The sequence below is a fragment of the Cupressus sempervirens genome, chromosome 3 (assembly GCF_028749045.1).
Source record: "Cupressus sempervirens isolate cs-2001-9-10 chromosome 3, ASM2874904v1, whole genome shotgun sequence".
NCBI lineage: Eukaryota > Viridiplantae > Streptophyta > Pinopsida > Cupressales > Cupressaceae > Cupressus > Cupressus sempervirens.
Genome location: NC_143120.1, coordinates 831,246,703 through 831,261,658, shown reverse-complemented (window position 1 = coordinate 831,261,658; position 14,956 = coordinate 831,246,703). Strand labels below are relative to the sequence as shown.

At 34.9% G+C, this 14,956-nt stretch overlaps 1 pseudogene; it reads left to right on the top strand.

Annotated features, from left to right (window-relative positions):
* The window catches only part of LOC149569360 (putative RNA methyltransferase At5g51130), a 60,657-nt pseudogene extending 46,325 nt beyond the window's left edge, over positions 1–14,332 (top strand).
* The last annotated feature ends 624 nt before the right edge of the window (positions 14,333–14,956 follow it).

Below are 14,956 nucleotides of genomic sequence, written 5' to 3'. Positions count from 1 at the left end.
GGGAGAGGGGAGAGAGTGAGAGAGATTAGCGAGAGAGAGATTAGGGGATGGGGGATGGTGGGATAGGGAAAGATTATTTTTCATATAGTACGCATGCACTTTATAGTGAGTACACACTATAGTGCATATGCACTATATGAAAACACCAAAAAATAGTCACAGCAAAAGTTTGGGTCCCTACTAATCCATATTTTGTTTTTTGTATGTTGTGTATTTTGTTGTTTTGGCAAAAAACATGGGTTTCATGTTCTTAGAAGTTAGCAAACACTATATTCAATCATTGGATACACTATTTGAAGGCTTTTTGAACATTCTTTCATTCTATTTGAAGCTAGCAAACACCAAATTCAATCATTTGATACACTATTTGAAGGCTTTTTTAATATTCTTTCCTTAGAAAAGGTTGGTGTAGTCCTTTTTAAATATTCTTTGTTATTATGTAGAGATAAATTTGATTATAATTTGACAAGTTGTTTAATATATAGTGAATTCATTAAAATTTGTATGTTTGAATGAATTGTTATTTGAAAATGGTTAGAAATTTGATAAATTGTTTAATATATATTATGTATTCATTAAAATAATTGTAATTTGTATATGTATTTGAATGATTTATAATTTACAAATTGTAAGTAATTCAGATGTTTGAATAATTTGACATTGAGAAATCATCATCATGCCAAGGAAGAAACCAAAAACTCAAACAATGGAAGAGAGGGAAAGAAATTTGGCAATTAAAAGAGATAAAATGAAACTACTACGCAAAAAAATAAAATTGCAAAGAAATATTGAAGAATTTTCTTTCGAAGAGGAGCAAGAACCATTGATACAAAGAAACAAAGAGGAAGAATTGGAAAGACAAAGAGGACAAATGAGTTTGTTATGCTTAAGAAGACAATTGAATTGTGAAACTACACCATCTTCCAATATTGGATTAATATCATCATCTCATGTTGAAGAGAGGCTAATTTGTACATTCGATGATGTACACACTCCATCATGTCATGTTGAAGGTACAATATTAACATATCAAGTAGGTGATATTCCATCTTTTGCATCTTATTGTCAAGGCACATCATCTTCAGTTCAAGGTAGGCAAAACACTCAACCTTATGTTGATGTTCAAAATGTTGAGGGAATGAAAGAGATTATAACACCTTCTAGAATTCATTTTAGAAGACCAAAGTATTTTATTGATATTGATACTAACTTTTTGAAATCGATGCCTGAAAAGATTAGCAAGCATCCTTATCAAAGAAAAGTTAATCACATGTGGAGATTATTCTTTGAAGAATTAAATATTACAAGTCAATGCCAATTATTTGTTGAAATGATGAGAAATCTAAAATTTAGGCCTATCATGAAGATTCTTGGGCTAAGAATGATGGACGATTCAAATGAAAAAATCATTGTAAAGAATCTAATGAGTGATTATGAAAAAGTGGGTTCTAAATCATGCACCAAAGATAGTAGTATCACAAGACAAGTAATTACATCGACAATAGTAAGTACCCAAATGAAGAAAGCTTGACCCATGAGAAAGACAAGAAAAATATTGAAAATTGGTAGAGGTACTCTAAGGAGAGCCATGCTAAGGCATGAGAGATTGGAAGATCCAACAAAAAATGAGTTATGGACATTTAGCAGTAGACTACCACGAAAGGAAAAAGAAATTAGTGAAGCTTTGAAATCAATGATTAAAGATTTTTGGACAAATAAAACATGTCTTTACCATAATCAAAGAGATGCTATAAGAAGGAGGATTGGTAGCCAAAATCATGACCCACATGTGAAACATTTTTTGGACTCAACTCAAACACAAATTTTTGCAAAACTTATTCGTATGTATTCTCAAATTTGAATAAATCAAATATTTTTGAGATGGATAAACCCTTTCATGTGAAGATAAATCATACACGCACAACTTCTTTTTGTAGGATACATATTGAATTTTCTAACCATTTTGATGTATTTAGGCATATATGTGTGTTTTTTCATTCTAAGTTTGTTTTGCAAGATTGTGACTTGAATGAGCCACCTAGATCTTCAAGAGAATTCATATTCAACATTTTATGTGAAATAGGGGATGACCAACAATTTTACAAGACATCATGCTTGGATGGTACATGCTTATTTTGTGGTTCTTTGCAACTTTTATCAACTTGTAAACATATGTATAGTACACATGCAATTGAAAATGAATTAGTAGATTAAAGAAAACATAAGATAGTGACATATGCTCTAAAAGATGGGAAATAGGATAAAAGATGTGATTTAGTCATTGAAAAGATTCTAGTGTATGAGTTCATGAAGATTTTTTGTGAAAAGATTATTTATGAGTATGCAAAGCATGCACATAGAGCTTGATGGCTATATTTGCAATTAAAGTTGTGCAAGGATATGTTTCCAATGGATACCATTTTTTTAGTTTTAGACTTCGCGAAAAACTACACACTACAACCACAAAATGAGGTGCAAGCAAAGTATTATACTTCTCAATAGGTTTCATATTTGTTCACATAACATTCATGCATTCACCTAAAAGTACAAAGGATGATAGGAATATTTTGAGGGAGTACCATTTTTACATCAGCGATGATCGATCACATTCTATGGAATTTGTACATGGTTGTTTTTAACTATTTTATGGAGATTTGGCTAACAGAGGCATACCATGTCATCAGCACATTATTTGGTCAGACAATTGTGCATCTCAATTCAAGAATGCATGGATGCTTTATTGGTTGAGCAAGATGCACAGGTTGTCTAGAATTCAATATATGTGGAATTTCATAAAGGTTGGTAATGGCAAGGGGGAGCACAATGGCGCAAACACATGCATCAAAAGAGCCTTAGCTCGTGAAGAACTAAAGTAAAAAGATGGAGCAATATTGATAGATGAAAAATCTATTTTTCAGTGGTGTAATGCTACAATGGGTCCAGGTAAGGAAGGTGAGTCTACAGTTCGTAGATTTTTTTGGTTGATAGATAATACTAACATTGCACCATATGAGGATTGTTCCACAATAACAGGATCAAGTGAGTTGCACTCTTTTAGAAGCTCTGATGTAGGTTCATGGACTATCCACACATGAAAAATGGCATGCTATTGTCCATAATGTGCAGAGAAAAATTGCAATAAGTGTGAGTCAACTGAATGGGTGGACAAATGGGATATATGGGTTTTGGACCCAATTGACACCTATCATCCCCTACAAGCACTAGAAATTGTAGAGATAGATTCATCCATTGACTTTGACTACTTGTCTAATCTAGTGCAACTTGGTAATATATATATATATATATATATATTTGTAATTTCAATATATAACTTTATAACGTTTACCTAAGTATTTTTTGAATTAATGACCGCAATTTGTACATTTATCACTGCAGGTCATGCTTTAGCTATTATTACACCTGAAGATAATTAAGAAGGGACAAATTATTATTTGTGTCATTGTGTCCAAGCCAAACAAAATTTGGATCACTTGGTTATAGATGGTGAAGGTTTAGAGTACCATATCAGTGCTATGGTTGTAACTGACACATGGCTTAGATGATATTCTATGAAGAACCCTAATTTGTGGTTATTCGAGAATTGGAAAATAGAGAGGAAGGTTCTTCATTATTTGGACCTTGTTGTTGCATCAAAATTTTCACTTAATAAAATATGGTGGAAAACCACACTATAAGACTCTTTGGAAAGCTTGTGAGCCAGACCATGAGGCAATACTTGAGCTATTAAAATGTAGAGTAGATCTAGTTGGTTCTTTAGATTGAATAGTGGGGGGGGGGGGGGAGAGAGAGAGAGAGAGAGAGAGAGAGAGGGGCACCTTGAATCATAGGGCCCTCACCTTTTTATTTTTGTTGTGTTATGCTCCAAGTGAACCTTGTAAGTAGAATAAGGGTCATTGGACCTAGGTGTGGTAGTTAGGATATTGGATGTCATTTAATGTCCTTAGAAGAGTCACTATTTTGGCCTAAAAATCAAGGCATACCTTGCCATAGGGAAATGAGTAACCTAATGGATGAGTCATTAGATTAGGGAAGGATCCCTAGCATGGAATTGCTAAGAGATAGCCTAAATAACAAGTTAGAAGTGTGAAGAAGAGCAAGCAAGAAAAATTTCAAAAGTTGCTATATTGCAAATTTGCAATTTTTGCTAAATGTTGATTTTGCAAGAAATTGTGGACTTGCCTTTTAAAACTTGAAGGAGGCCGATGCAAACCATAAGGATGAAGGGGAAATACCTAGGAGGAGATATAAAGACTTTCCAAACCCTAAAATGGGAGATGTTAATATCATTGTGTACTGTCAACATGCTATAGCATGATATTTGAAGGCAAAACTACTGAGTTTCTAAGTTTTAAGGCATTTTTGACATTGTTTTTGTAGGCTATACTAGTTTCCATGGTAGATTGGGTTGTTTAGAACAATTTTCTTTTAGGAATTTTGGTTTGATTGTCTTTCTTTTCATATTTTTAAAAATCTTTCTCTTTCCACCAATCTGATGTCCTGTTTTAGTAGCTTGTATTAATAATGGTGTAAATCACTATCCTATTGATGGATTTGTATGGCCTCTTGGGGATAGTGAGTATACAAAATTTAATATATTGTGGCAAAATTAGGGCCCTTCAAAAAGTTGGCAAGCAATTTTAACCTCTTGCCCTAGGCGAGCTAGAACATGTCTGACAAGTGCATCCAACAAAGAAAAGGAACATCATTGAAGGATATATATGCATATATGAACATTAAGCAATAAAAAATATAAAGGAATACAAATTTTGAGTATTACATATGAAAAATATTTTTCCAAACCAAAGGAAATAAGTTATTCATAATGGTTAGACAATTAAGAACTATATATATGAACCAGCTTATTCTTACATATATATACAGTATTATTAACCAAATCAGATTTTACAAAATGATATTGCACATAATATCCAATACAACAGCATGGAAGATTTGTGATTTTAATAGTTATATTCTTTAGTCCCAAAAATGGACATTTTAGATATTTCTCACTAATCCTTTACAATAGAAAATGTTTACAAAAAATGGCATGTACTTGTATGAGGACATTATATATTACAAAAATCCCACGGCAAAGCAATTGGCTAGCCACTCAAAAAGTAGTGACTAAATGAAATTGGGATCATAAAGATACCTCAATAAACTAATATCCCCTTTACTCAAGCAACATCTTGGTCATTGATGTAGCAGTAGGCAGCATAAGTCTTCAAACATAAAGGAATGGTAGAAGTTCTCAAATTCCCTCAAAACCCAAGGTGAAGGGTCCTAATGCCAAATACCTATCATAGGTATAGAGGTGGGCTTATAGGAAGTTTATCACAACCCCACAAGATAAGCTAACCTAATCACTAGGTCTACCAAAGTTTTAAGCACCAAAAACTTAAAATGCACTAATGGATTCCCTTAGCCTAAGAGGGATCAAACCCCAAAAATTGGATACAAAGACCAAGGGTGGTCTACAATCATTGATATGGCCTATTTAGGTCCTAATCAACATGAATAAATGATCCATTTCATCAAAGACAACTTATAGCATCAAGTTTCTTTGAAAACCAATTAATTGGCTTGTAGCCCTCCTAGATTGAAAAGGAGACATAAGTTTGAATTCTTGCAAACAACATGGTGAATTGACTAGGGATTTTGATACCCTTTTTTTTTTTATAAAACATGCCAAAGTGCCCAAGGATGGAGAGGAATAGAGGTTGTTATTTTTGCAACATCTAATTAGGGTTCCATTTACTCTATAAGTGTGTTTTCTACAAAGGAGAAACTCAATCCAACTATTAGGATATGTGGGGGCATGAAAAATAAATAATAATCCAAGGTTTTAGCCTCTGATGAATCCAACTCAAACTAGAAGGGACTGTTACAAATTTTGTATAGTGTACTCATGGTGATGCACACCTAGGGTATAGCCGAAAACTCAACTCCTTGCACTTCTTGGAAAACAACTTGCAAAATCTAAAAGCACATTGTTACACCTTGCATTTTGCCAAAGTGCATCAATTTCCCATGGCAGAATGTATCAAAATGACCCAGCCCTAACAATGTGTTGATTTCTAGGCTGAATCCTAGGTAGCAAGCAAGAAAATTTGATAACTTTCAACCTCTGAAGAATTAGAACATGATACTTGATGAAAAATGAAATAAATAAAACTCTCCAACTTCTAGATCCACTAAAACATTCCCTCTGATATGTATAGTTCTATACAAGGGTCTAGCACACATGTTTTGCTAGGAAAAATGTTGATTTGTATTGATTTCAATGCCAAATTACAATTGTGCTTCCTATCATTGGCTATTAAAACTATTAAAAACTATTAAAAAATAACTAAAAACACCTAATCCTAAGCTATCTTGACCAAAAACTCAAAAATACCTAATTTTACCTAATTAGTAACTTTTTCTCATATCCTGCACAAAGTGGCCTAAGCATACATATCTTGCTTATATCTCTCTCACTATTTGTCGTGGGATCAAACTGTCTATTCCATTAGCTCTGGGTGGCCAAGTAAACCCTAGCCCCAAGATCCTCCTATCTTGTTGAGTGCTTGAATGTTCTTGGGCTCATGTAAGGTATGGATGCAATTCTAGGTGATACAAGATCATGTTGTGGAGACCTAGAATAAACTCTCTATCTTTTTGGAGATCTGATTTCACTTAGATTTTGTGGCCCCATCTCAAGTGATGCTAAAACTTGTAGTTTTGGCCAGTACAAAGGTGCCAGTTATCAAATCTCTCTCACTATTCATCATGGGATCAAACTATCTATTTTTTTAGCTCTAAGTGGTTGGGTAAACCCTAGCCCCAAGCTCCTCCTATCCTGTTAAGAGCTCAAACATTCTTAGGCATGCCAAACTGAATCGTACCTAAGAGTCACTAAATGCCATAGGGCAGTGATCTTTGATGAGGTATATTTTAGAGCTTGTGTGATGTATGGATGTGATTTTGAGTTCTAAAAGACAATGTTGTAGAGACCTACAATAGCCTCTCTCACTTTTTGGATATTTGATTTCATTTAGATTTTGCAGCCCCATCTCAAGTGATGTTAAAACTTGTAGTGTTGGCCAGTACAAAGGTGTCACTTGCCAAATATCTCTTACCATTCTTCATGGGATCAAATTGTCTATTTCATTAGCTCTAGGTGGCCAAGTAAATCATAGACCCAAGCTCCTCCCATCCTATTGAATGCTCAAACATTCTTAGGCATGCTTAACCAAATCATTTCTAAGAGTCACTAAAGGCCATAGGGTAGTGATCTTTAATGGGGCATATCTTAGAACTCGTGTGAGGTATGAATGTGATTCTAGGTGCTACAAGACTATGTTGTGAAGACCTACAATAACCTCTCTCACTTTTTGGAGATTCAATTCCATTTAGATTTTGTGGCCCCATCTTGAGTGATGCTAAAACTTGTAGTGTTGGCTAGTACAAAGGTGCTAGCTGTCAAATCTCTCTCACCATTCATCATAGGATCCAATTATCTATTCTATTAGCTTTGGGTGGCTAGGTAAACCCTAGACCCAAGCTCCTCTCATCCTGTTGAGTGCTCAAACATTCTCGGGCACACCAAACTGAATCATCCCTAAGAGTCACTAAGTGCCATAGGGAAGTGATCTTTGATGAGGTATATCTTAGAGCTCATGCATGGTATGGATGTGATTCTAGGTGCTACAAGACCATGTTAGAGAGACCTACAATAACCTCTCTCACTTTTTGTAGATCTAATTTTATTTAGATTTTGTGGCCCCATCTCAAGTGATGTTGAAACTTGTAGTGTTGGCCAGTACAAAAGTGCTAGCTATCGAATCTCTCTCACCATTCATCGTGAGATCAAATTGTCTATTTCATTAGCTCTAGCTAGCTGAGTAAACCTTAGCCTCAAGCTCCTCCCATATCATTGAGCACTTGAACATTCATAGGAACACCAAACTAAATCATCCCTAAGAGTCACTAAGTGCCATAGGGCAGCGATCTTTGACAAGGCATATCTCAGAGCTCATGCAAGGTTTGGATGCAATTCTAGGTGCTATAGGATCATGTTGTGGAGACCTAAAATAATCTCTCTCACTTTTTGGATATCTTATTCAATTTTGATTTTGCAACCTGATCTTGAGTGATGTTGAAACTTGTAGTGTTGGCTAGTACAAAGTTGCCAACTATTGAATCTCCCTCAACGTTCATTGTAGGATCAAACTATCTATTATGTTAGCTCATGATGGAAAAGTAAACCATAGCCCCAAGCTCCTCCCATCCTGTTGAGTGCTCAAACATTCTTGGGCATGCCAAACCGAATTTTTCCTAAGAGTCACTAAGTGCCATAGCGAAACAATCTTTGACGGGGCATATCTCAGAGCTTGTGCGAGGTATGAATGTGATTCTAGGTGTTATTGGACCATGTTACAAAGACTTACATTAAACTCTCTTAATTTTTGAAAATCTTATTCTATTTTGATTTTGCGACCCCATCTCAGGTGATGCTAAAACTTGTAGTGTTGGCTAGTACAAAGTTGCCAACTACCGAATCTCTCTCACCTTTCATCATGGGATTGAACTGTTTATTTTGTTACCTTTGAGAAACTAAGTAAAAACTAGCCCCAATCTCCTCCCATCCCATTGAGAACTCAAATTTTCTTAGGCACACCAAAATGAATCATCCCTAAGAGTCACTAAATGCCATAGGGTAACGATCTTTAACGGGGCATCTCTTGGAGCTCGTGCAAGGTATGGACATGATTCTAGGTGCTATAGGACCATGTTGATAAGACCTAAAATAAACTCTCTTTCATTTGGAGATCTTATTCAATTTGATTTTGCAACCCCATCTTAAGTGATGTTGAAACTTGTAGTGTTGGCCAGTACAAAATTGCCAACTATCGAATCTTTCTCACTGTTCGTTGTGGGATCAAATTATCTATTTTGTTAGCTCTGGGTAGCTAAGTAAACCCTAGCCCCAAGTTCCTCCCATCCTATTTAGTGCTTGAATGTTCTCAGGCATGCCGAACTAAATCATCCCTAAGAGCCACTAAATGCCACAGGGCAGCGGTCTTTGACGGTGGCAATTGAATATGTCATCTCATCCAATGATGGAGACTCATGATAGAAGGTAAAGGGGTGATCATACACCTCACTTTGAACATGTTTTTTTTTAAATTTATTTATTTATGGTAATAAGGTAATCCTTGTTTCTTAGGTCAAAGAACTTGAGGTCACCTATAGACCCAAGTTGCCTTAGTCCTAACAATTTTTCTTTTTTTGTTAATAAGTTGACTCAATAAGTGTTTTGAGATTCATTACACCTTATATAGGTTCTATGTGTTACCAAAAACCACTTGGTTAAGTTCTAGGAAGAGTTAGTGCAAAATTTGCATTTTGCAATAAAAGTTGTTAACAACATTTTGGCAATTTTAGCAATTTTTTGGAAAACCTTGAAATTAACCTTGTAACCAATCAAACCAACTAGTCACCAATTGGAATGGATGTCAAATGATGAAAATATCCTCTATGAATTCAGAGAAGACATAAGGTGTTGGTCATTATTATAAAAAAATTTATGGCAAGGAATCATTGTTGATGTTAAACTTGTATATAAGATCATTGAGTTATTGTCAAATATCATTACTTCCTATTTGGTATAGAAAACTCGTACTTTGTCAAAATAAAACACCACTTTAGTTGCATGTTATCATAAATGGAGTTAGTGGAAGATATTAAGGAACTTCTTGGTTGTCTTAATGGCCATTTCGGGTTTGAAATGTAATCACTTCCCTTTGTGAAGAGTTATCCAAAAATCAGAAAATGACACAAGGAAAGGGGTGAATAAGTAGGGCCAAAGGCTCACCCAACTATCCAAACCACCCTATAAGAGACAACACAATAGAAGAAAACAAAAAGAACAACAACCAAAGGAGGAAGAAGGGTGAAATACTTTTATTGATTCATCAAAATATCTTCATACATGCCCAAATATAAGGTCTTCTAGGTTACAGCCAATTACAAATACATTCACATTCAAAGATCCAACTGCAAATTCACACTTTCAATTCCGCTCTCTCTAATCTTCTTCCCTCAAACTTACCTAACTCTAAGCCTAAACACTCTATATATACTTGCCAAAATGGCTTACATATTATTCTAGAACATTACATAAGAGGAAGGCTGACCCAACAATGGTCTAGATGCATCCCAAGAAAATATCTTAACATAAATGTCGCAAACAAAATAAATCTTGCAAATTGGCTCATAGAAATCATGTCCAAATGTTAACACTCGGCATACACTGGGTAACTTGGTGAATGAAGAGTCACTTGGCATACATTGGGTAACTTGGCAAATAAAGACTCACTTGGCATACACTGGATAACTTGATGAATAAAGATTCACTTGGCATACACTAAGTAACTCAATTAATGAAGAGTCACTTGGCATACACTAGGTAACTCAGTTAATGAAGAGTCACTTGGTGAATGAAGAATTGCTTGGCATAGATTGGGTAACTTGGTGAATGAAGAGTCACTTGGCATACACTGGGTAACTCGGTTAATAAAGAGTCACTTGGTGTGCACTAGGTAACTCGGTTAATGAAGAGTTACTTGGCAAACACTAGGTAACTTGGTCAATGAAAAGTCACTTAGCGTACACTGGGTAACTTAGTGAATGAAGAGTCACTTGGCATACACTGGAGCTATAGTATGAAGAGTTACTTGGTGTACACCAGAGCTATAGTAACTTGGCATCAACATGCAGAATGAACAAAATGAACAGGATAACAAGGCAACCCAAGATGCTCCTGCATCAGACAATCGAGGTTGAAAGGAATGATTCTCCTAAATCATTGAGATGTCACAATTTGAGTGGAATCCAACTCCGATTGCAAAATCCATGAACCATCTTCAATAGGACTATTCTTCCTCTTTACCAAATATTCATAGTAATATTTTCCTCATGTGCTCTTGCCAACTCTCTGATCCAATATCTATTCAACTTCTTCAATCTACTTCTTAGGATAGTTTTCTAATACAACAACCTCATCATCTAACTCATGATACTTATACAAATCAGCATATTAAATATAGGAGATATATCCATGTCATTAGGTAACTCAACTTCATAAGCATTACCACTGTCAAACTTCTTCAAGATCTTACAAGGTCCAAATTTCTTTATCTTCAACTTACTATATGTTCCAACTGGGAATCTTCCTTTCTTTAGATGAACCATCACCTCATCACCAACTTGAAAATCATGGTGTCTTCTAAACTAATCAACATTCTCCTTATACTTCTAATTACTTTGTTCCAACCTCAACTTCACTTTCTTATGCAAAGACTCCATATTATCAGCAAATTCTTCTCCTATAGCGCTTTTCTTTTCTTCACCAGGAACATCTCTCAAATCTGATATACCTCTAGGATGCATTCTAGTAACAATCTCAAAAGGTGTCTTCCCTGTACTCCTATTCATAGAATTATTATATGCAAACTCAGCTTGTGCCAATACCATCTTCCAATTACTTGCCTTATTCCCAACTAAACATCTCAGCAAATTTCCCAAGCTTCTATTCACAAGCTCTATCTATCCATCTACCTGTGGATGGAATGTAGAACTAAACTTCAGCTCAGTACCCATCTTCTTCCACAAAGTCTTCCAAAAATAACCAACAAACTTACTATCTCTGTCTAAGATAAGACTTCTTGGTAATCCGTACAATCTCATAATCTCTTTAAAGAAAAGTTTAGCAACATGCTTAGCATCTAATGTCTTCTTACATGGTATGAAATGACCCATCTTAGAAAATTTGTCCACTACAAAAAATATAGAATCATACCCCTTCATTGTTTTAGGCAATCTAAGAATAATATCCATATTGATGTCAGTCCAAGGTTTCTCAAGAATAGTAATAGGTGTATACAAACCAGTATTTTGACTCACTCCCTTTGCAACTTGACAAACTCCACAACTCTTTACAAATTTTTGAACATCCTTATACATTTTTTGCCAATAATATTTCTCTTTCAGCAAACTCAATGTCTTACCAATTCCAAAATGTCTAGCTAATCCACCACTATGCTTTTCCTTAATCAGATTCAACCTCATAGGACTTTTAGGAATACACAACTGAATACCTTTGAACAACATACCTTCTTGAATAAAATATTCATCATACTTACTTATGTGGTCTGTCAGATTTGGTGCTCTGCACTCTCTCCACACCTCGAAAAAATCAAGATCAGCATCATACAATTCTTTCATTTCATAAAAAAAAAGAACTTCAACCTTCATTTCAGTCAACAAAGAACATCTTCTACTCAATGCATCAGCAACTTTGTTAGTAACTCCAATCTTATGCTTGATCACAAATGTAAAACTCTACAAGTACTCAACCCACTTCATATGTCTCTGATTCAATTTATGTTTACTTCCCAAGTATTGTAAAGCTTTATGATTAGTATACAACACAAAATCCTTAGGAATCAAATAATGTCTCCACTTCTTCAATGCTTGAACAATGGCATAAAATTCTTGATCAGACACAAAATAATTCCTTTTAGCATCATTCAACTTTTCACTAAAGAAAGCAATAGGCTTGCCTTCTTGACTTAATACTGTTACCAATTTAACATGTCTTTTAAATTGTTATGTTTTATGCTAAACTGATTATGTTTTAAACTGTTCACTAAATGTGTTTAGTTATTGAGAGTATATAGTACTGAATAAAGAGAATGCAGCAAGCAAAGTACAAAAAGCATAAGAAAGAGAATTGATCACTTTTTCAGGATACAAGTACTGAAACAATTTTCAAAGTATTCAAAAAATATTTTTACAAAATGTTGATGTTTACACAGTACTTGAATACAATGCATTCAGATATTACTAGTGCTCTCAGCCCCTAACATAAATATCTGAATTAAACACATTGTACAAACAGAAAAGTACTAAAAAAGAGATAGAAAGGAAAGGCATCCATTGCCTGAATGGAAAGTTGTTGCGTTGAACGCTGAAGGGTTGATCCCGCATCTCCATCCGAGAGTAAAACTTGTAAAAAATAAGTAAAGAAATGGATCAGTTCATATGAACTGAGCAATGAAAGACTTTCCTATCATCTATACTCTGTTGTTTATACAAAATAGTCATCCAGATAACTATGCTAAAAGGCAAGGCAGCAAGAAAATCTGAGGAAAACAAAACATTTTTTTATTAATGAGTTTGTTCCATGTGCAAAAATAGGTATGAAGATTAGAGGCTATAGAAGGATCATGCGTAAGTTACATGCATCAAGCCTTTTGGCTGAGATTGTTCAGGAAAAGACAGAAGATATTGGGGAGGCTGTTGAGGGGGCATACATAAATTACAAGTATGGGACCTTCCGATTGAACCAATGAAGCTGATTAAAGACATTGAGAAGATCATTGAAAGGACGTGCATAAGTTATAAGTATGAAACTTTTTGGTCAAATCAAGGAGGGGCAAAGACAAAGACTTTGAGGAGATCATTGAAGGAACATGCATACATTGCAAGCGTGGAACCTTTTTGGTTGAATCATGTAGTGGCAAAGGACAAGAGGAAACCATTAATGGGGCATACATAATTCAAACTTTGGATGAATACCCAAGGTTGAAGGTCTTAAAGAAGGGTTTGTTTGAAGACAAGGTCTATCTAGATATTGGCTGCAACAAAGGTTTCATTACAATCAACATTGCACAAAATTTTGCATACAAAGGTATCATGGACATAGATATTGATGATAGGCTGATATGGAAAGCAAGAAGTCACCTTAAAACAGTTGCTGGTGTTAAGGAATCTATAGAAGGAAATAAGCAATTTGACAAAATAAACATGTTATCATGGGACGATGTATCAGAAAATGTTGATGGAAGATACACAAATCAGAGTCTACTTGAAAGAGTTTTCTTCAGAACTAAAAATTTCATTCAGAAATCCTACTATGAGTTTGATGCAAAATATGATACAATGCTCTGCTTAAGTGTCACCAAATGGGTCCACCTAAATTAGGGAGATACAGGTTTATTTTTGTCTATTTGCAAAGTTTTGCCAAGTTCTTAGGCCAAATCCCATTTTTATTTTAAAGCCTCAAACATGGAAATCTTATGAAAGTAAGCACTTTGTTTCTAAGGCCGCAGCAGAAAGTTTTCACAGCATTGTTCTTAGGCCAGCGACTTTTAGGGATATTCTACTTAATAAGATTGGTTTCATATCAATGGAAAGAATCAGTGCGCTGGTGCCAAATAGTACATCTATTTTTAACAGGCCAATTTATGTGCTTATAAAATGAATCTTAGGTTCTGGCTGAAGAAAATAATCTCATGTCAAATAGCAACATAAGTTTATTTTGCATTTTTTTAAGGATGCTGGTCTGAACAAATAGGCTAAAAGTAATGCAGAATCAAAATATCTATCTAATTGGGCATGACTCGACAACAACAAGCTATTATTGACGGTCTAAAAGATGGTGTCTTAGCTTTTACCAGTAACATTCCTAAAAAAAATGCAAACAATATCATAGATCTGATCCTTGTAACACAATATTTTGACACAATGAAGGATATGGCACCCGAAATGCACCAGTAAGAAGAAGATCTGTAGAAAAAACATACCTATTAGCAGAAAGAGAGGTCATCCAAAGCTGTAGAAGTAAAGAAATCCTTGCAAATGGTGAGGTAATTGTAGCCATACAGCATGATGAACTCATGCTTACAAAAAATGACTATAACCATGGAGAATATGCCCAGATCTGTGAGTTAATCGCTGTCCAAGACACAAAAAATCAGAACCCGTGAGCTACTAGCAAATATGGCATCCCAAAAAGTGCAAAGAAACCCACATGGTAACTCTCCAGCCAGCTGGAATCAAAGCTATTAAAGCAAATAGCCTCTCTCAGTAAGAAAAGAACTCATGG